The following is a 23,951-nucleotide window of genomic DNA, read 5'->3' as shown; positions in this document are numbered from 1 at the left end:
GTGGTGTGAATAGATGACGATTGATGAGTGACTTAAAGTGAAAATATACTGGCAACTATCTGAAGCTCTTGATTCATGGCAACACTAGAACCTACAGAAAGGTTGTTCTGTAGTTAAGAAAATATTTGATATTCTTTGGAAAAAATGTTTTTCAAACAAATACATTATTAATACGTGTGTTTTTTTTAAATTCCAGAGGGAGCATTGTTGAATGATCTGAGATGCCTTATTGGCCCTATGTCTGCTGAGGACAACAGCCTGAACTTGTGGGAAGCAAGTCATAGAAAGCATCAGAACACTTATTTGATGTCTACTTAAAACAAGACATATGTCACCATTTTGGTGTGTCCAGTGGTGAGAGTTCGTTCAGTTTCCTCAGAGTGCCATGGATGGATCATTAGGCAAAGAAACTTGGCCATTGACAGCTCGGATAAAGTATGGCCACTAACTCCAAGAAGCAGTCAGTCCTGTTTCAGAATGCTGAAAATATTTGATGTCATCTTGTACCATTTGTGTCATGGGAAATGCTTCTCTGAGTGGGAACACTAAGCTTATTTTTTTTCTCTCATGAAGCTCTACTCGTATGAGATAAGGTCTCTGTTCCTGTTCCCAAGGCTCTTGCTGTTGTTTGCTGTGGGCCTCCTCTAGTTCCTGCAAAGTTTCAGTAGAGGTGTCACCATGGTCCCATTGTTGTGGGAGACTGCAGGATGCATTTAAATCATTCTGCACTTAGGAAGTGAAGAGTAACATACATGAACAGAGTCCTCCATCACCCAGTTCAACTATTCTGGAGATGTTTGTTCACTAAGTCACTCAAGAAACCCGACAATCGTACATATTGCCAGCTTTGGCTGCCAGTTGGTATTATTCTTCTCTCAATCTTGGACAACTTAGGCACTCTTGAGTTAAAGTGGCAAATTCCTGTTAATGTCATGCTAAATTGGAAGTCATCATATTTAAATTGTCAGTCCTTCTCCCATGGGTGATTTTTTTTTAAGGCAGCCTTATACACTTGGATAATGTGATGAATTTGACAGCTCTGGTATGAAAGACCAGAAGTGTATCAACATTTACAAGTTTTGATACATTGTCAGCTTTACTGCATTTAGACCTTCCACCTTCTTCTAAGCTTAACAGTCATTAGGGTAAATGTTCCCCTAAAATTAAGATATGTTTGTTTATTCAGTATCTTAGTGAGATAGAGAATAGCTTAAATGTATAACTTCATTCAAATAGATTGGCATCAATTGGTTTGGCTTCATGATCCATACTGGTACATGGCTATTAAATAAATAGACTTGCCAACCCAAGGGATATCAAGTAAAGCCAAAAGAAATGTTAGGAACAGTAGGTCAGACAGCAATGATGAGGAATTAAACAATGTTAATGTTTCAGGCCAAAGATCTATCACTGAGAATAAAAGTGTAGAGAAAAGATATCCTTCCCTCTTTTTTTTGATTCCTAAATAATCCCAATATTCTGTTTTTAATGGATATTTCCAAAATTACTTTTGTTGGGTTGAATGACTTTCCTAATCCGTAATAATCTGCTGATGCCATACTAATCAAAAGCAAATTCACGTCCATCTGCAAAACATTTTGTTGTTCAAACATCTCTAAATACTAATTGTAAGATACTGTACAGATTAATTTGAAATTGTTGCAATAGTTTGCTCATAGGGCTAGAAAAAAACCCAGTAAAATATTATTACCATCATACTGAGGAAAAAGTAAGCAAAACAGCTTATGAAGTGAGGCGTCATCACACTTTTGAATCTGATGTTCTCTGACAGTCAGAATAACCTGTCTGTCCTTGGACATTTATAGATTTGGCAATCATACAGCATCTACTGGTAGCTCTCACAGCTGTCTACCGTTTTGTCTTTCACAGATCTTCATCTTGTCTTTGGTCTTCCAGATGGTTATTTTCCAGCTGGCACCTGTTCTATCAAGTTCCAAACAGACTGGTCTTCATCCACAGGTCACACATGTTCTACTCATCTCAGCCACTGAGTACTCTGTTATTCACTACTATCCACTAGTTCAATGTGGTTCACTCTGTTCTTCCAGCTGACATCCAATGCCCGTTGTAACAGTGGATTCCAAAAGCAGCCTCTGTTTTTGTGCTTCTGTTCTATCCATGCTGTCCAGAAGAGCTGGTGAGAAATTACCTAGCTTTATCTTTCTTTAGATCCAAAGATATATTCTGTCTTCTCTAGACTCATTTGCAATAAAAATAATTCCCAGTATTTCTTCACTTTGTTGCACCAACCAGAATATTTTCCAGGTCCATAAATCTATTACATTTTATCTTTGAACTGATTTTTTTTAAATTGTAATTTTTATAGTTCTTTTGAAAAGTATCTTGTAGTTACTGGTCATAGATATAATGTTTAAAATGCAATTTTCTTGTCTTTATTGAGCATCAGACAGAAACATAGATTTAAGTCTGCAGCCTCGTCTGTACCAAATTTTGCTTCTTAGAAATATTCCTTTCATCTACTTGAATATGCAAATAATTGCTCAGTGCATTATCAGAGCTGCTTGTCACATTGAGTAAAGATTGATCAAGTTAAGTGTGCATCTGCTTGAGTTTAGAAAGGTGAGAAGGGACAATTAAAACTTACAAGATCCTGAGGTAATGTGCAAGCCATTTCCTCTTGAGAGGGAATCTTGAATGAGACTGTTTAAACATAAGGGACACCCATTCAAGACAGAAATGAGACAAATTATTTTCTCTCAGAGGAATCCTCATCATCAGAAAGTGGTGGAAGCTGAGTGAACATTAGATAGATGCTTGATAAACAAAATTGTGAAAACATTAGGTGAGGATGCAGAGTTGAGGCTGTATTCAGATCAACCATGGTTGGGTCGATGTGCCATGCAGGAACCTCCTACTTTTAATTTGTATACTCATTTGTAAATCTGTTGTAGATCAATCTGACTTTTTAGTCTTCTTTTCTATAGTAACCTAAACTGCAATAAAGAATGGAAATCTGGGGAAAAAAAAACCCAAGATAAGTAACTTGAAAGTGATACTTAATGGTTACAGAGATCAGGTTGGAAGGTGGACAAGATCAGCCATTATCTTATTGGCAGAGGAGCAGGCTCAAAGGGGTCTGTGCTTCTAGAATTTATTTTCTTAAGCACATTTCACCCAGAATTACAGCAAAACAGTAGCACTTGTCAGACCACTGGTAAGTGCCTTCCCTACCCCAAATCTCAACCTTGGCCGAAATGTGCCCAGTCATGTTTTACTTCAACGTGACTGGTGGCTTGATTATTGGGGCATAACAATTGCTTGAAATGTACCAATAATTTTCTGAAGGGGGAAGAACAGTCTCTACGATATTCCTCCTTCAAGTCATTGCTACTAGACAATGTTTAAGGCCAAACAAAATTTTAAGCAACTTTGCCATGTTAACTGAATAGATTTGAAAATCTACAAGAGTTGGGTACCATTAGGGACCAAAAAGGCAATCTATTTTTAGAGGTACAGGACAAACGCGAGGTCTTAAATAATTTTCATCTGTGTTCACAAGGAAAATAAGCCAAGTAATTATAAGCCAATCGGTCTGACAACAATGGTGGGAAATTAGTGGGAAAAAAAATTCTGAGGGATAGGAATTAATTTGCACCTGGAAAGGAAGGAACTAATCAAAGATAGTAATCAAGCCTTCAGTTAGGGTGAGATCTTGTCTGATCAATGCAATTGAATGTTTTGAAGAAGTTAAATAAAATGAGGGCAATATAGTTGATGTATTCTGAATGGATTTCATTTGGGCCTTTGATATGGTGGCACATTGGTGATTGGAATCGAGGGAAAGTTGGCAAATTGGATCCAAAAAAGGTAGAGAATATGAGGTAGAGGGCGGTGGTTCTGAACAGAAGCCTTTGAGTATGGTGCACCAAAGTGTCTGGTATTGGGAGATTGTTGTGTGTGGAGGAAATGTGGCCTCCCTGCCTGTCTGGAATGTGTATTGTGGGTGGTCACATGCCCTCCCCATTCTGAAACATATTCAGAAGTCACATCTCCTGTCAATCAAGGTTGGACACTGGCCACCCATGTCTTGCTGTTGGTTAACTTAAATCACCTAGGGTCATTATTGACTAGAAGCACAGATTAGCTCTGTATATAACATCAACGCACAGCACATTCTTTCTCTCGGCCTTTTGGTCCAAGCTCTGGACGTTGCTCCATGCTAGGTCGCTACTGTGGACATTGTTGGAAGTGTCACGGGTAAGGTGTGCACTATGCTAAAGCTAAGCCATAGTACTGCAAAGAGCCACACCCCTGTTAGTACAGGGAACTGGGTGTGCATACGAGTCCATTGTAGTGTGTGAGCGTGTCAAACCTGTGATTATTATTGGAGTCCAACCTAGGTCTGAGGCAAATGTCTATTATAGTTGCTTAAGTGTAATAGTAATCGAATACCATTTAACGTTCTCCCCTGTTTGTCTCCCGTGTGTTAATTAAAGTTACATGTGATTGTAACACTTGTGTCCATGCTCATCTTTCTATGAACCAACTGAACCTGTTATTCTTCCCAACATGACAGGGACTCACTATAAGCTAATGATATGGTTGTGAATGCAAGATGTATGATTAATAAGTGTGCCGATAACCTAAAAGTTGACCATGCTGTTGATAGTGAAGCAGATCATGTTTCACTGCAAAACCATATTGAATGATGGGCAGACCAATGACAAATGGAATTTAATCCTGGAGTGATGCATTTTGGGGGGTACTCATAAGACTAGGTAATCAGTGACTGATTGGACCCTGGGAGTGTTGAGGAACAAAGACACCTTAGTGTACAGATCAGTGAAGCTGGCATCACTGATAAGATCCGGTGATCAAGAAGGCATATATTTGCTTTCATTAGCCAAAACATAAAATATGTTATTGCATGTGATAGTACAGATCTATCACCAATGTACATAGTGTATATAGTTACTGTATCTAGACTGTGCTTACAGCGATTGGCTGAGAGCTAAGCCACACCTATTGTTTGGGCCTTAAAGGGTTGTGTCCCTAGCCAGGTCGGATCATTCCGGACTGGTCGGCCACCTGTGAAGAGCTCCGGTCTTTTGCTAATAAAAGCCTTGGTTTGGATCAACAAGTCTTTGGTTCTTTCGACGAGCTCTACAATTTTATTAGCAAAAGGAATTTTTTTTGAAAGGGATGGAGCGTTTAACTCGGCCAGAAAAACTTGATATCGACCCACAGTCAGCTACAGCCTTCAAAGCCTTTAACTTCTGGCTGCTGAACTTTGAAAACTTCCTGAGATTCATTCAGGTGGAGGAGGATAACCAGCGTCTAACAGCATTGCTGTCTATGGTGTCCTTGAGAGTCTACGAGAACATCCAGGATGAGACCACTTACACCGCAGCCATAAAGGTACTGAGAGGACACTGTTTCGGTGCGGGACCTAGCTCAGGACGCGGTAGACCCAGCAAACCCCCCAACTCCTTATGCTCCAGGCCCCGTGCCGCAACAGAAGGACCAACAGCACCCCAATGACTCGGGCCACCCTGCCGACAAAACGACTGGGGAATTGAGCGACGGAGCAGTCGCACCCGATGAGCCCGCTGGTGACACCACTCCAGCGACCCCAATCCCGGCACCACGGCGGTCACGCCGGATGGTCAGACCCCCTGACCGCTACAGTCCTTGACCTACCCCTTCCTTTTCATTCTCTCCCTCGTTTTTGTTTTTTTTTCCCCGGGTCAATTCTCCAAGAAGGGGTGAATGTGATAGTACAGATCTATCACCAATGTACATAGTGTATATAGTTACTGTATCTAGACTGTGCTTACAGCGATTGGCTGAGAGCTAAGCCACACCTATTGTTTGGGCCTTAAAGGGTTGTGTCCCTAGCCAGGTCGGATCATTCCGGACTGGTCGGCCACCTGTGAAGAGCTCCGGTCTTTTGCTAATAAAAGCCTTGGTTTGGATCAACAAGTCTTTGGTTCTTTCGACGAGCTCTACATTGCACAACTTTGGTTAGGCCACAGCTAGAATGTTACACATATTTCTGATCACCATAATATTGGAAAACACTATTGTATTGGAGGGTGCAGAGGAGATTCACCAGGATGTTTTTTGAAGGAGCATTTCAGTTATGAAAAGAGTCTGGCTAGATTGTTTTTTTTTCTTTTCTTGGAGATGACGAGGCTGAGGGTAGAATTGATTTGAGGTAAACAAAGTTATGAAGGTTGTGGATTGATTAAATAGGAGCACTGCTGCCCATAGCAGAGGTGTCTTAACACAAAGGGATAGTTTGAAGACAAGAGATAGAAGGTTTAGTGGGGTTCACCCCATCAAAGATATCAAATAGATTAGAAAGTATCAAGAATAGCAGTATCATGGCAAACTCATGTAGGATGCCACTTACGTTAATATTGAAGGTGGTTTCACAATATTGTGGTTAATGACAAGTAAGCATTAGGATATGTGCAAGGCTAACTCATAGCTGGTGGGCAAAGCAGAGTAAAGTACGGTGACCAATTTTGGGTTGAAATAAATTCCTGCCTTCTTCCTTTTTCTGTATCCAGGAACTATTATTAACTGCCAATGTGAATGGAAAGTATGAGGAGATTTATAACTGGTGACTTTTCTTAGTTTCATCCCTGAAACATTTGAAATTTACTCCAGCTTTTGCAATTATAAAGCATACCACACAAGATAAGATCTGTCAGTCCTTCTCATCTGTCCTTTCAGAATCTCCACTCTACCGCAGGCATTCGCTTTGTTCTTTCCACACACCCTCCATCTTTGCAAATTTAAACGTGCCTGTTTTCTATTTTTTTCCCCCTCATTTCTGATGAAAGGTCATGAACCTTCTGTGTAGTTCCTGCATGCATTACTTTTGTTTCTTTTTCATAATAACCTGTGATTTAATTTGAAAAAAAAAACAATATTTGTTTCATAAAGAACTGTTTTGTTGTCAACATTGGCAAAAATTATGGATATTCAGCAATGTTGAGAATGCTCTGTAATTTATCTATCATAAAAACATAAATTAAGTGGTGTTGGAGTTCTGTTGCAGCAAAACTTGAAAGCTGAGATCACTATAAAGAGGTCAAGTTGAACAAATTGCACCAGCACAAAACACATGATCCAGATGTCCTCCTCCTCCTCCTGTGTTGTAAATTTCAACCATTCCAAAACCTAGTTGTACGTCAGTAGGGAATACCTATGTAACTGCACTGCGGGAGCCAATTTTGTACAAGAAAAATACAAATCAACTGGAATGTTTTCTCTGTTCATTCTGGCAATCCGGCAATTTTACAGTTGGGATTGGTTTTCATAGCTTCATCTCGGTTACTAGGTGGTGTACCACATTTTCCAACTTCTTCACACGCAATGTTTTGACTGTTTTCCAGGTTTCATTGCTGAGAATTTTTTTTAGTGCTATTAATTTTATTAATAATAACTTTTGCTTTCAAGCATCAATTATTAAATTAAGCCCATCCCCAAAACCACTTTATTATATTTAAAGAGAATATATTTTACGCTATTTTATTTGGCAATCTGCTTCCTCAGAACAAAGCATTAGTGTTGGATATGCAAGTCAAGGAAGTTTTGGCAATCATTTCCAGCTATGGCTTTCAGTATTCTTTTTTATTTGGTTTTGAAAATCCCTCACAATGGACAAAAATGAATATTGAAAGTAATTTCTTGCTGATCAATTTATTTCAAATTGCTTGACCATGGAGTAATTAAAGTAGACCTGCAGAGATTGCTCATAACAAGTGTGGATACTGTGCAGGGTTGTGAAATTCTTGGCCTTTTCTTTCTTATTGGTCTTGAGCGTGGTGGATATGCACAGGCAACATTTCCATGCCAGTTCCTCCGTCACCTTGAATTCTTGTTCTCTCCTCATTAAGTATCCTTACAAACTCTAAAGATAGAGAATTCCAGAGATTTACCACTCACTGTGAGAAGAAATTCCTGCACACTTCAGTTTTGAATGACTGCCCCCTTATCTTGCAGCAGAAGTAGGGCTTTTAATCCTTTAATCATTGGTGATAATCCAAATTCAGCAAATTGTTCCATCCAGTTTTCTTCCCAGAAACCTTCATCAATTTAACCCCTAGGAAAAGAAATTTAACTTTTTATTGACTATGTTCAATGAGTTAACTACCGTGGTGGAGAATTCTGAAAGCTCTGGCGAGAAGAAATTTCTCCAAAGCTCAGTTTTAAGTCACTTACCCATCATTCATAAACTGTGAGACCTGGCCCTGGATCCTCCAGCCAGAGGGAACACCCTTCCTGCATCTAATCTGTTGGAATTTTGAATATTTCTTACATTTGCTAAAATTTTGTCAACATGCAGGAACAGTTAAAAATCTGTATTAACGGTCAAAAGTGCTCCTCTGCATCCAACTATCATTACTGGCACTTGGAGTGAAACAAGAAAATCTGCAGACGCTGTGATTACTGGCACTTGATCAGCAAAGCAGAGGGTCATGAAAGAGCCGAGCAAGACTAACATGGAATCAACCCATAAGATTTCTTCCCGACAAAAATTTCCAGTTGAAAGAGGACTTTCCGCTTGGGATACTTCAAACAGCACAAATACCTTTCTTTGGCATAACATCTTCAAAGCAGGAACACTTACCAAAGTGTTTCACAGGAATTTTCTGTTAGCAGGAGAAATTGGAGACTGAACACTTAGTAGAAGCAAAGATATGACAACAGTTTGGCCAAATGATGGGTTTTAAGGAAAGCTTTGAAAAAGAGGAATGTGTTTTGGTAGACAGTTAGATGAATGGAATTCCAGAGAACAGAGCTCAGACAGCAGGTGAGAGAAGGACTAGGGATGCAAAGGAGATAAGAAGTTAAGGAAAGCTGAGGTATTAGAAGGCAGTTGGAGAGGCTACAAATGACCAGGCAGCCACTGCCAAAAAGGTGGAAATTTTATTTTATGAGGATAATTTCATTTTATGACTTGGGGGAACTAGGAACAAATGGTGGTCTGTTCTCCTTTCAACCCATGAATTTCTATCTTGTTACATTAGTTAGGCATAACACATTATTTCATTGGGAAAATATATGTTGAAAGTATAGTTACTTATTAGTAGCCTTTAAACTAAAGAAGCATTTTTCAAATTGCCATTTTCTAACCATAATCATGCATTAGGAATGTTTTAATCACAGTCAAGAGCATTGTGGCCAGAAAGTACGTGCCTGGGTATATTAACTTTAAGATAGTTTAACTTTACATTTGAAGCATATCATGTTATGAAAGATGCTGATATTGTGATATCAATTATTACTTCTTTTCTCAATGCAATGAATGCATTTCTTATCACAAATTAAAATGAAATGAGAAAACATTCTTTCAAACTGCAGTAAGAAAACTAATAGCCTCCCCTGAAATTAGAGCTAGGCAATAGTTAGAGTTCTGCTTTTATTTCTCATTGTATGAAGATGGTGGCGCTGCTGGAGCCACTAACAGCAGTCCTGCTGATGGTGCAGACCTGCAGGGAGCGAAGGAGCAGAGACAGTAATCTCATGGGATCTAGCCATCCTGTCGACTGCTGTCAACTCAGCACGGGCTTTGAACAGCCGGTAGAGGGAGCTGACGGAGCCTTTAGTCAAAATCCCATGACCACCGGTCTGTGCCCAAGATGGTGGTGCCTATTCATTCACAGCAGCCACTAGAGCCTGCAGACTGGGGAAGAGGAGGACTGGAGCAGGGCACCAGATGATGGGAAGATCACGCACCGTCTAAGAGGGAGAAGCAGAGGAGATGACCTGCAATGTCAGTGACCATGGCGGTGAACCAGTGAGGGGCTCTGCAGCTGGCGGACCAATGCATGTGGTGGGCTGCTGGCGACTTGAGGCGAGCTGCTACCGACTTGAGGTGAGGAACCCGTGGAAGCTGTGTGTTGCTGGAGACTGCTTTTGGGAGACTTGCGCTGGGCTGTGGACTGAAGGAGACAGGCTCAAAATGGCTGGAGGGGTACCAGGTATCGGAACCGGGGTGCAAGGAGATGCCAAGGGTTTTGGATCATCCCTGACTGTGTCGAAGGTTTGGATCTGGAGCTCGGTTTGTCAATAGTTTGGACTGGGCTCTGTATGGCTGTGGGGTCTGCAGAAGCGCTGGAGGCAAATCTATGGACACTCGGTGACTCTCTTTTGCTTCTCTCTAACCAAGTCTGCCTCCAAGTCTGCCTCCAAGTCTGCCTCCAAGTCTGCCTCCAAGTCTGCCTCCAAGTCTGCCTCCAAGTCTGCCTCCAAGTCTGCCTCCAAGTCTGCCTCCAAGTCTGCCTCCAAGTCTGCCTCCAAGTCTGCCTCCAAGTCTGCCTCCAAGTCTGCCTCCAAGTCTGCCTCCAAGTCTGCCTCCAAGTCTGCCTCCAAGTCTGCCTCCAAGTCTGCCTCCAAGTCTGCCTCCAAGTCTGCCTCCAAGTCTGCCTCCAAGTCTGCCTCCAAGTCTGCCTCCAAGTCTGCCTCCAAGTCTGCCTCCAAGTCTGCCTCCAAGTCTGCCTCCAAGTCTGCCTCCAAGTCTGCCTCCAAGTCTGCCTCCAAGTCTGCCTCCAAGTCTGCCTCCAAGTCTGCCTCCAAGTCTGCCTCCAAGTCTGCCTCCAAGTCTGCCTCCAAGTCTGCCTCCAAGTCTGCCTCCAAGTCTGCCTCCAAGTCTGCCTCCAAGTCTGCCTCCAAGTCTGCCTCCAAGTCTGAAACAGTCACTTAGGCAATTCCTGCTGATGCTGAATCTGTCTGCCTTGCAGTAGGCAGTTACATGTAATATGACACTGTTTTATTTCTATGACAATAAATTGAATCTTGAATCCCCACCCTATAGGGAACATATGTAATATTTGAGAGGGTGCAAGGAAGATAAACGAAGATGTTGTCAGAGCTTGCAAATTATGGCTACATCAGGAGCTCTTGCAGTGGTAGATGAGGTTCCATGAGATGCCATGTGAATCTTTGACTCACATGGAAGGGCTGTTTGAGACCATGGATGGTGATGGGAAGGAGGAGTAAAAGTATTGCACTTCCTGCAGTTTCAGTGAAAAGTGACAGAAGTTAAGGAGAAGTGGTTGGGGAGGAATGAGCAGACAAGGGAGTCATGGAGGGAGTGATCCCTGTAAAAGGTGGAAATGGGGGGGGGGGGAAGGACCTTGTTGCAGCTGGTGAAAATGGTGGAGGGTGATGTGCTGAATATGGAGATTCTTGTGGGGTGAAAGATGGACCCTTTTCCTGTACTGTTTTGGAGGGTAGGAGGTAAGAGCAGATCTCAAAGGGATGGAGGAAATGTGGGAGATAGCTCTATTGACCACAGTGGAGGAGTAACCATGAGGGCATTACAGACATCCTGGAACAGAAGGTCTCAACTTGAGAGCAGATTTGGTGAAGGCAGAGAAACTTGAAGATGGGAAGGCATCCTGTGATACTGATTATGCCATGTACTAATTGATCTTTCTCATTGTAACTCTATACTCTGTAATTATGCTTTTGTTCTTCGACTTTGTATGGCTGTATACATGTTAGAGTTGAATTGAAAGGCTTCTTATGTTAGAACCTTTTTACACTATACCAGGATTAATGTGACAATACCCTTGAACTTGGAGATAACATTGAACTTAAAAAGCATGTAAAAGGATGAATTTGGAGGGTAGTAGATTAAATATATTGCTTTGTCCTGGATGGTGTCAAGCATCTTGATAATTTTCATCCAAGCAGGTAAAGAGCATTAAAACACATTCTTGATTTATATCATGTATATGGTAAATGCTAATGACCTAGATCAAAGAGTTGAATGTAATATTATAAAATTTTGGAATGACTGCAAACAGGATGGAAATGCAAGCTGTGAGGAAAATTCCAAGAAGCTGCAGAATGATTTAGACGGATTAGGAGAGTGGACAAATGCACGGCACTAGCAGTATAATGCAGAGATTCTCCACCTTAGTGGCAATCACAGGACCACAGATTATCTGAATAGTGACAAATTAGGAAAAGGGGATGCATCAGTCTTTGAAGGCCAGAATGTAGAGGATGAAGGAAGTAAATGGCATGTTAAGCCTTTATTGTGAGAGGTTTTGAAAGTAGAAGCAAGGAGGTCTTACTGCAGTTGTATAGGGCCTTGGTGAGGCCATACCTTGAATACTGTGTGGAATTTTGCTCTGTTAATTTGAGAAAGCACATTCTTGCAATTGAGGAAGCATGGAAAGGATCACCAGACTGATTCCCGGGATGAAAAAGGACTGGTTAGATAAGGGTTACACTCATTGGAATTTAGAAGAATGCAAGGAGATGCCATTGAGACATATACAACTCTGACAATGCTAGACAGGTTAATGCAGGAAGAAGGTTCCCAATATTGAGCAATTCCAGAACAAGGTGTCACAGTTGAAGGATATGGAGTAAGTCATTTTGTACCAAGATGAAGAGAAATCTCTTCACTCAAAGAGTTATGAGTTTGTGGAACTGTCTCCATGTGAGACCAGTTTGTTCAATATATTCAAAAAGGTTTTACATCTTATGGTTTTATTTATATATAGGTGCTGGAGTGATATACTCCAGCACCTATATTCTATGATTCTAGGGCAATGGAGGAGCATTCATTGACTGAGGCTTCCACTACCAAATATACCAATCCTCAGCCAATTTGATTCAAGCCCATCTGCTTGACACATTGGATATAACAATGACTCCATCCCAGCAACATCCCAGTTGAGCAATTGTGCTCCACAAGTAATTGCAGCTCGAACTGAACAAGTAATTTTCATCTCACACAAGTGACAAGCAATGGATATTACTGGTAATCAAGAGTTCACCCATTCTCTGTCAGTGTTCAATAGAATTACCAATTCAAATATTCATCATTCTGTGCTTCTATTGGTAAGAAACCAAAAGTGATCAACTATAGTAAAGACCCTAGAAGACTGTCAGTCTTTGTGTACTTGGTGATATTTGATCCAAACCTTGCCCAAAATCTCCCAAAGAGTACAAGTTAGGAGGTGATGGACTCCCCATTTGCTTCATTCAATAAAGCTCCAACAATATCAGGTTGGGAGCAGTACCACATCTACTTCTCTAAATGTTCACTCCCTTGCTGCAGTGTATGCCATCTACCGGATACAGTGCAACAGTTCACCCTGGCTTCTTGGTTATTCAAATCCTTCACTGCTATCTCAAGGGTAGCAGCCTATTAATGCATCTGCATATTTCGCAGCACATCCACCTGAGCTTGGAAAAAGCCTTGATTAAAATCCGGAAGGATTGCAGCCATTTTTCATATTGGCAAAATTGGATGTATTCCAGATGACCTTCAATCATCTGATTGGAACTTGCTGCTCCCAAGAGAGGTTACTTAATGGTACTTTTTCCTTTAAAACTATACCCTGCACTTTTGTCATCATTGATATTGATATTGTTTTATTGACAGCCGAGATTCAAATGGTGGTGTCTCACCTTCTAAGGAGAAATTAGGGTTTACCAATTAATTTGGTTTGCAAATGATAACCATATTTCATGAATGAATAAGGAAAATCCAAAGATAATAAAAATATTGGGATCAGGTCAGAGATGATGCAATATGTTTCTTCAATCCATGGACATTGAGTACAGACTAGTTAGAGGCCAAATAAAATATATTTTTGTCTCAATGGGAATAGGTTATCTGAACAGTAATTATATTTTCTTGAAATCAAGCAGGGCGGAAATCACAAATCATATCTCTCATAAATACTAATCTCACAGTAATCATCACATTAAATGATAAATGCCTTGTGTCCAAATGATTAATACTCCCAGTGGCAAGTACAGAAACACACCCGGCAAAGCTCTCACCAAACGTGCCTTTGTTTAGATCCTCAGAAACATACTAATTTAAACATGATACCACAGAACATGAAGAAAGATCCAGTTAAAAATTCTCAAGGGACTAAGTTATCTCAGTAGTTTGATACCAAAAAAAGCAAATTAATTATCTTCAGTCAGACTCACATCAACCATAATCCTTCAATAAGTCCAGTTCACATTCACTGTGAAACTGGCCTTGGTTCAACAAAGTAACGGATCTGACTGGTTATCTGTTTGACTTTACGCCTGAGGAAATATTAAAGAATGACAGACATCCAGTAGCTCCAGTGTCTGAAATGTTAGAAACTATAGGTTCAAAACTGAACATTAACATTAACTGGGATGATTCATACATTATCCACTAAAATTGAATAAATACCATATCTTATCACAGGATATGGGTACCTAAAAATGGAAACATTATCAGGAATAGAAGGTGCTGTAAAAGATGTTTTAAAAGTGAGTGTATTGCTTGAGTTAACATCTTCATCATGCTCTCTTCAACTGAAGCAGATGGATCACTTACTTTCCACTGCATGATTTTGTATCATGAGACCAGGTGCCTTGTGTAGAATGCCTTGTCTTGACAGTATTAAGAATTAGTTCTAATACTTTGAGGACAGGTAATATTTTCTAAACCTTTCTCATATTCATTGCAGCACTTTTGTGCTACAATTAGCTCAACAGAGAGATGTCAGCCGACACAAAAATGAGCTGCCAAATCCAGTCACTCGTGCTGAGATGTGTGAGCAAAGCAACTCCAGTCATGGCAATATTTGCCTTTAGATTAACTCTTGGGAGCAGCAAGTTCCAATCAGATGATTGAAGGTCATCTGGAATACTTCCAATTTTACCAAGTCAATGAAATGTATCATAGACCTCTATGGTGTTCTATGGTAACACTCTAATGTGAAGCAATGCTGGCTTGATTTTCTAGTTATTGCAACCATTTTTCATATTGTATTCATTTGAAATTGACATTTGAAGTTGCAATGACTATTATTCAGTCACAGTGAATAAATAACTCGTATTCAAGTTATGATGGTGTGTGAAATGCAGAGGAAAGTACAGGTAGCTGCAGTCTTGACACCCAACTGTTCCTATCACCCTGGAAGAGGCCCACAGTATATTTGAAACAAAACTCCTTTTATTTTTCTATTGTCAGTTCCTAAAACACCCACAGCACTGGGGAAGCGACAATTCCCCAGGAAAGTCTGGAGAACTTTTAAAAACATTTTGTTCATATAATGCTCTGTTTTCTTGATACTTGTCAGATTTTTGGAAGAGTCTTTATATTTTTGCTTTGTGAGGTCTTGCTGGCGATTCAAGTTAATGGAGAAGGAGGGGAAACTGAAGGAATAAACAGGGGGCTGCATTGAGAGCAGATGTGAGAAGGTATGCTGTAAGGAATCCACACTTTTCCAGTAGAGTCCAGAATATTAACCATGCTCTTACTTGAAAGTGTGTGAATGAGATACCTTCCTTTTCCCAGAGAAGTGGTGATTGAGTTTTGTCACCATTTATAAGGAGGCCAACACCCTACAATTCACTCACTATTGCACCATCTCATTGGACATATACTCAACCAAGGAACATCAGGAATCATAGAAAGTATCACAACTTGGTGACGGAACAGCTCTGCCCATAGCCACAGGAAAATCTAGGGACATGTGAACACAGCTCAGGCCACCATGCAATCCAACCTCCCCTCCATCAACTCTACCTTCACTTCCTGCTATGTTGGGAAAGAAACCAACACATCCCATCCCAACTGACCATAAAAAATTAAAATTAGTTTTTCTTCAAATATAATGTGGGCCTCCTCCAGGGTGATAGAAGCAGTTGGGTGTCAAGACTGTAGCTACCTGTACTTTCCTCTGCATATCACACACGAGTATACGAGTTATTTATTCACTGTGACTGAATAATAGTCATTGCAACTTCAAACTCACTTCCCTGCCACCCTCAACACCTCCCCCATCCTCCCTCGAACAAAAGATACACGAGTCTGAAAAATACTTCCATATTCAAGAATTTCAGCTGCTATTAGACAAATAAGTAGACCCCTCCCCCCCCCAGGAGTAAAAGACGGTGCCTTATTTAATGGTTCTTTTTCCTTTAAAACTATACCCTGCACTTTTGTCATCATTGATATTGATATTGTTTTATTGTAACACTATCCCCTGCATTTTTGTTTTTATTCTTGTACTATCCATTGTACAATATGAGGTTGACTTGCCTGGATAGCATGCAAATGCAAAGAGATAATAAACAATTTCTCCACAGACATTGCATTGACTGGTGTCATGAATACCAATGCATTCCTCAAACCATGTGTTTCCAGTACTTTTCTTTCAATATTCATTTTACAATTTGGCTATTACTGGCAAGGCAGATATTTATTGGCCCTTCCTCTTTGCTCTTGACAAGGTGGTGAGTTGCCTTCTTGAATTACTTCAGTCCTTCTGGGGAAAGTTCAGTCACTGTGCTGTTGGGCTTGAAGCTTTAGGATTTGGACCCAGCACTGATGAAAGATGAGGGATGATTTTCCAAATCAGATCAGTGCTCACCTTGGAGGGGGAATCTGTTCCAGATGTTTTTCTTCTTTGTGCTCAAATGTTTGGGAGGCACTGCTGGAGAAGCCTGGGAAAATAAATATGCGCATTCTGTAGTTGGTGCATCCTGCAGCACTCTGCTCTAGTTGTGAAGAGAATGAATATTTGGAATGGTTGATGTGGATCATTTAAAGTGGACCACTTCTTCATGGAAGGTGTTGAGCTTCTGAAGAGTTGTTGACACTGTCATCAATTATAAAGCATTCATGATTCTGACCGATGATTGAAAGACTTTGGAATGTCAGGAAATTAATCACTTGGACAAAACACCCAGCCTCTGACTCGTTCTTATCATCAAGACATTTATGTGTCTCATCCAGCAACATTTCTAGTAAATGATGACATTCTCAAGATATTGAAGGTGAGAATTCAACAATGATAATTCCATTGAGTATCAAGGGTAGTGGTTAAGATTCTCCTTTGTTGGAGATGGTTACTTACTGGCACTTTGGTGGTACAAATGTATTTGCTACTTCTCAGCTCATGTCTGAATGCTGTCCAAGTCATGAATCATTTACTGCTTCACTAACTGAGAAGTTATACAATTATTCATCCAACAACCTCTCTTCAGATATTCTGATGAAAGAAAGACAATGATGAAGTAGCTAAAGATAATGGGCCAAGAAAACGGCTGTAAGAAACCCTTATATGATGCATACGTGTCCTGGAGAAACTTAGAAGGTCATGCAGCATCCAAAGGAAGTAAAGGGTGACCAACATTTCAGGCTGGGCCCTTCCTTTTCAACACTGAGGAACTCTTGCAATTATGCCCTGCAGCTCAGATATTTGCTCTCCCTTCATCATCCTTGAAACAAGGTACGATTCCAGTATAATCCCAATGGTTGCATTGCCATACGCATGGACCTCAGTTTTAACAAAGTGTTTGATGCCCAACTCAGTCAAGTTCTGCTTTGATGTCAAGGTCAATCACTCTTGCCTCATAGGCAAATTCATAATTTTCACACCACATTTAGACAAAGGCTTTGATGTGATTTGGACTCGAGAGGGACCAAACAAACCCAGACTCAGCAAGTAGCATTGATGAGTAAGTACCATTTGACAGACGAGGTAACATTTATCTCCCATAACTAATACAATAGGATAGGTTCTGTCATGGTGATTTTACTCATTTTCGGATAGTTGCCCTAGTTATACTTGACTGGAAGAGCTTGGCTGGAATTGCAATGAAGTGAAGCTCTTCAGCATTCCAGCTGGGCTGCTGTCTAGACTTAAAGATGTTTCCATAACCAGATGTACATTTTAAATTCATGAGCAGTGAATTGAGTAGATTGGAAACTGGTAATTATAATGGTGAAGATCTCCAGAAGAATCCAAGGTGTTTCATCTCTTTGGCTCTTTTGGTTAAATATAGTTGCCAGCTTCTGGCTCAGGTTACATCAGTGTAAATATGTTCAGAGCTTTGCCCCTGGGCACTGGAAACAACAAGACAGAATGTTGGGACTAGGAAATATAATATGAATGAGCAAAGTTTGATGTTTCATTGACCATTAATGACAAGATCCAATAACCTAGAAGATGATCAGATTTGCAATCTCCAGCCAAGATTTCAAATGGATAACATGGTTCCTGCCAACAGGGCTGCTTGGACAATAATTTGCACTCAAGTGTTGATCCCATGCATCTGTTTTATTTAATTTTTAACCACTTTACACTTTTATGAAGTTCTTCTCAAGCAGCTAAAACTCGTGAGCAGCAGGTTTACTTTGGCTCAGTCAAGGACTGAAGGTGCTTGTGGTTGGCCACGTGTCGGAGCCAAAATGAGCAGCACCTTCTGGAAACTGCAGCAGTTCTGTGACTGTTGGGACAGTCTATTTCAGCTGGCAGTTTGACATGACTTGCATTGTTGTAAGAGGTTAACAACATATTATTAATTCACAGAATGTGGATGTCACTCCCAATGCCAGGATTTGTTATCTGAAAGAAAAGACTTTCAGACATATTGGTTGGTCTGAACTCACATGTAGCCCAGAATAAGTAGGAAGGCCAGGTTTCCTTCCCTTATAAAAGTGAGTGACTTTGTTTTTACAACAGAGCAGATTCATGCTTAGCATTAAGACCAGCTTTTACTTTTAAAAAAAATCATATTTTTTCAATTACTTTGTTTAAACTTCTCCAGATGCCTTGGGAGGATTCAGACTCAGTTTTCTTCATCAGTGGTCCAGAACTCTGTCTGCTCGTTCACTACCTTAAACATTACCCTTTCCTGAGCAGTCTCCAGAGATCAAGGATGACGAACTTCCACTCTAGCTTTGGGAGTTCTGAAGTAGCTAATAAGATCAACATGGGAACTGCAGATTCTTCCACAGATGGGGGAGTAGGTGACAAAATAAATGAGTGGTGGTTTGTGAGCTACTTATGTGGGCTTCTATGTGCTCCTAATGGATGGAGTCCAGATTTTCACCTCGAATGCTCATCCAGTTTGAGGCGTTGGAGTTATCGAGTTATACAGCATGGAATAGGGGCTTTAACCCAACTTGTCCATGCCGAGCCAGTTAGCAATCTGGGCCAGTTCTATTTGCCTGTATTTGGCCCTTATCCTTCTAAACCCATCATAATAATAAACATGCCTAAATGTCTCTTGGCACCTACTTTTATAGCTGTTTTTTGCAGTTTCTTCCAGTTACAAACTAATCTCTAAGTGATAATGGTGCTCTTTAGGTCTCTTTTAAATCTCTCTCCTCACACCTTAAATCTGTGCCCCCCAAGTTTGATAATTATCTACCGTGGGAAAAATCAATGTTTTAAAAAAAAACATTTTTGTCCCTTTAAAGCTTGTACAGGACCAATGGCATTACGACTGGGTAGTAGGACCCCACAGAGGAGCACTGTGTCTCCGCTCTCTGTTCCCTCATACCAGTGCTGCCTTTACAGCAACTCCAGCACCACCACCTGCTTTTCCTTTGATTGTTCTGTTGATCTGTTTAAAACATTGGTTTTCTTCTTGCCGGTGCTGTGCTGTTGATCAACAGGATTTAAACAAGATTGTAAAAAACATTTTGGGAAGATGTGACCTTGTAAGTGTCAATTTTCCTGCTGCATGCCTAATTGGCACAGGAATTAAGCTCAACTCATTGGCACTTGTCCTTTGGCTAAACATAACTCTTGTTACAAACTTTCTCTGCCACTTTGGTCTATATTCTTTCTCCTCGAATATTGAATGTTGACAACCTGTGCACAGGCCCTTACCAGAGCAAACAGGAGAACTTCAGTGTTTAGTTATCCATCCCAGTATTTGCTTTTAAAATGTCTCATCATATTTGTTGCTACTATGTAGACAACATTTTATTGGGGTCTTTTGAGCGATCACTAATCTGTTTTGATTTCTCCTCCTGTTCCTTCCGACACTCATTTTTACAGAAAAGGTGACAAGTTTGAGCAAAGTACTTTGAGAACTTGCAAGTAAAAAGTCTGCATAAGGACACGGTTGAAAATTGTGCAGTCTATTTTTAGATGTTTATTTGGAACAGATGGAGAAAGCTTTACTGCATGGAAAATAACTAATTTTGTGAATCTTAAATTATGTCTTTTTTTGTTGCAGATTATTATCTTCCCAAATGATCTCAATGTGAACAATAATGTTTTAATTTTATTGCCTCCTCATTTATCCAAAGGATATTAAATGTGTCCCTTGTAATGCATGCAAATCAATCGCTGAAACATTCACTTCTTTATTGACAGGGAGAGTAAACTTACATTAAATATGTTTGGAGGCAGAGGAACATTAGCAAATCTGCCAAAACAAAATTTGGACATTTTAAATTTGGTTGTTTTAAATTCATAGTTATATATTTTGACATGGGTATCATTTTTTAATATTGCTTTTTAATATTTTTAACTGTTTTGATGGTTATTTTTGCTGCTTAAAATTAGAACTCCAGAGATTATTATAGGAATGCATGCCTGTGCAGTTAACTGATTCATAACCATTCTGCCTTGATTGGTTGCACCCTCACCCAGAGGACTCTGGATTTCTGAGGCGTACATAAAAATCTAGGCTGATTTTCCAGTCCACTAATGAAGAGGCTTTGTATTGCTAATGCTGTCTTTGCAATGAGATATTAAACCATGTTTTGCCCCCTCTGGCGAGTATAAAACTCCAAGATTCAATTTCAAGGATGCTTAAGGGAAATTGATCACATTGTTCTGGTTATTGGTTATCCCTTAATCAACGTTGTCAAAAATGGATTTCATGCTGACCGTGACATTGCAGCTTGTAGGAGTTTGCTGTCCACAAAATAACTGCTACACTTACCTTTTTAGAACAATAATCAAGCTTCAACATTGGCTGTTAAGCACTTTGGCACCTAAAGGTAATAAAGGATATGCCCTTCCAATGCTACCACAAGTTCCATTTCCAGTTTATTGTCATATGTATTGATAATGCAATGAGGGAGGTTGTTTTGTAAGTAGACCCGAAGGCATCTTATTCTTTGTGCAAAAAGCAAGAAACATTACAAAAGTGCAGAGTTACAGAGAGATATCAGTTGGTACAAAGCAAAAGCAACATAATTTCACTGTTAAACAAGAAAATTTGTAGATGCTGGCACATTACACAAATGTGCTGTAGAAACTCAGCAGGCCATGCAGCATCTATAGGAAGTAAAAGGTAACCAATGTTTCAGGTCTGAACCCTTCATCAGGAATAAGAGATGTCGGAATAAAAAAGATGGAGGAAAGGGGGAGGAGTAGAGGCTGACAGCTAAGTGGTCGAAGGTGAGAAATGATGTGGGAAAGAGTAAAAGGCTAAGAAGGGTTATTCTCTGATAAGAGAAGCAAGGGGTAAGGTATAAGAAGAAGGGAGACAGAGGGGGTAAGGGAAAGAGATTAGAGGAGGAGGTGATTGAAATTGGAGGTCAATTTTAATGCCATCTGGTTAGAGACTGTCAAGACAGAATATAAGGTGTCGTTTCTCCAAATTGCAGGTTGCGTCGGTTTGGCAGTACATAAAGTCATGAACAGATATGTTGGTGTGTCAATGGTCTGAGGATTAAAATGGTTGGCCATTGTGAGGCTCTTGCAGAAATTTTATTATTTAGGGCTACATTCAGAACTCTGCATGAAACAATCCTTGAATCTTGTGATACATGGTCTTATATTGGCGAATCATATGATACACTGTCTAATACTGGTGAATCTTTCTGTGGGAATGTGTGCCCAGTGCAGGATGAGTCTTTCAATACGTTGGCTGCTCTTCCATGGCAGTGTAGTTATAGGTGGAGTCAATGGAGGCAAGTGGGGTTGTGCGATGGACTGAGCCATACTCACAGCCCTCTGCAGCTTATTTTATGGTCTTCACAGATCTGTTCCTGTATCATGCTGTGATAAATCCCACTTTCAATGGTGCAACTATGGAAGTTAAGGCATGCTGGAGATGTCCCAAATTTCCCCAGGTTTATGAGGAAGTTTATTGTTCACTTTAATAGTGATAGGGCTGATGTGGATGAACCAGGATAGGTCAATGGAGATATTTAATTGAAGCTGCCTACTATTTCCACTTCGGTACCATTGATGTGGACTGGGAAAGGAGCTTCATCTTTCCTCCAGAACTCAATGTTTGTTCAGATTTATTATCAGAGTACGTACATGACATCACATACAACCCTAATATTCTATTTTGTATGGATCAAGTAGAATTTCTACATTTGGTAGTGCAGAAATCTGCTCTTAAGAAACATATATAAAAGAGAAAAATGTCAACAAAAATATAAACAAACTGCAATAAAAAAAATAGCAATAATAAAAAATGTGGAGAGTAAAAGTCCTTAAATTAATCTTTGATTCAGTTTAAGAGTCTGATGGTGGAGCGATAGCAACTTTTCCAGAATCTGGTCACATGCATCTTATGGAACCGATACCTCTTTCCTAAAGCAGCAGTGAGAAAAGAACACCCTGGGTGGTATCCTTGATGATTGCTGAATTCTATGCAAATTTTCTTGATGGTAAAGAGAATTTTGTCTCTGATGTACTGGGGGCATCACAGAGCTTTACACTCAGGGGTATTGGTACCCCCATACTAGGTCATGATGAAGCCAGTCAGTACACTTTTCACTGCACATCTGTAGAAGTTTATCCAAGTTTCAGATGTCATACCAAACCTCTGCAAACTCCTGAGAAAATAGAAGTGCTGATGTGTTTTCTACACAATAACTAATGTGTTGTGTCCAGAAAAATTCCCAGAATTTAAATTTGCTCACCCTCTCTACCTCTGATCCCACAATGATTACTGATTGTACATCTCTGGTTTTCCCTCCTAAAATCCACCATTATCTACTAGGTTTTGCTGACATTAAATTGTTGTACATCATTCACCCAAGTTTTCAATCTTCTACCTGCATGCTTCGTAATTGTCCCTTTTTATAAGACCCACTACCCTGATATTGGCAGAAAATCGTTAGATGTTCTTGTTGTACTGAGTCAGAGAATAATAGGTGTGAAGTGTATAGAGCAGGGAGCTAAATATGCAGCTCTGCTACTGATGGAGATTGTGGAGAACTTTTTACCCATCCATACTGATTGGGATGTAGAGCTGAGGAAGTCCAGGATCCAATTACACTGTGGGGTATTGAGGCCCAGGTTTTGGAGTTTGCTGATCAGTTTTGAGGGGATGATGGTGTTGAATGCTGACTGCATTCTATATTCAATAAAGAGCATCCTGAAGTATGCAACATTGCTGTCCAGGGTTTTGTGCGGAGCTAGAGAATTGGCATCCGCTGTAGACCTGTTGTGGTAGGAAAATTGGAATGTATCCATATCACTGCTCAGACAGAAGCTGATGTGCTTCAATACCAGCCTCTCAAAACACTTCATCACAGTGCATTTGAGTACCACTGGTCATTTGTCATTTAGGTTACCACCCTTCTTGAATAATGATATGATTGAGGCTTGTTTGAAATAGGTGGATACCACATCCTGCAAGAGTGAAATGTTAAAGATCTCCCTGAATACTTGGCAAGTTGGTCAATATAGGTTTGAATTACTCAGCCAGTACTTTCTCCGGACTGGAAGCTCCATGATCAGCTCCTTTGATTGTTTGATTTTGATTGTTGTTTTGACACAAAGCCACTAACTAGTCCCTTTATCTCTCTTCTGTACTCATCTTGTTGTTGTTAGATATCCTGCATATGGTGATTGTGTCTTCTATGACATCATAGATGGTGTTAGAACTCTATTTCACCACACATACATTAATGTACAGGAAGTACTGTAGGGTTCTGACTGAGTAAACAGCCTTGTGTGTCCTGGCAGTGAGGATGACCATGGAGGAGATGCTCTCATCAGTCCTCACTTATTGGGACCTATGGGATAGAAACTCATGGATCCAATTGCAGATCAAGGGTGCTGAGACCAAGCTCATGTAGTTTGGAGATGAGTTTGTTTGGAATTATTGTGTGCAAAGTGAAGCTGCAAGTGACTTTGTTAAACTAGAGAGAAATAAGAAGCTGCAGATGTTGGAATCTGGAGCAAAAAGAAACCCCCAAAAAACATTTAGGAGCT

At 40.2% G+C, this 23,951-nt stretch overlaps 1 long non-coding RNA gene across 2 annotated transcripts; it reads right to left on the bottom strand.

The window, feature by feature from the left end:
* Nucleotides 1-7,615: 7,615 nt before the first annotated feature.
* Nucleotides 7,616-23,567, bottom strand: LOC138752617 (uncharacterized). 2 transcript variants are annotated; one of them, XR_011350780.1, is made up of 3 exons: nucleotides 23,435-23,567; nucleotides 8,218-8,288; nucleotides 7,616-8,098 (listed from the first exon to the last, which is right to left on the bottom strand). It is a non-coding gene; the product is annotated as an uncharacterized lncRNA (long non-coding RNA). The 2 variants fall into 2 exon arrangements; XR_011350772.1 differs by having other exon boundaries at nucleotides 23,446-23,567.
* Nucleotides 23,568-23,951: the final 384 nt, after the last annotated feature.

This window comes from Narcine bancroftii, chromosome 1, assembly GCF_036971445.1.
Source record: "Narcine bancroftii isolate sNarBan1 chromosome 1, sNarBan1.hap1, whole genome shotgun sequence".
NCBI lineage: Eukaryota > Metazoa > Chordata > Chondrichthyes > Torpediniformes > Narcinidae > Narcine > Narcine bancroftii.
The sequence above is the reverse complement of the archived record's forward strand: the minus strand, read 5'-3'. Positions and strand labels throughout refer to the sequence as shown.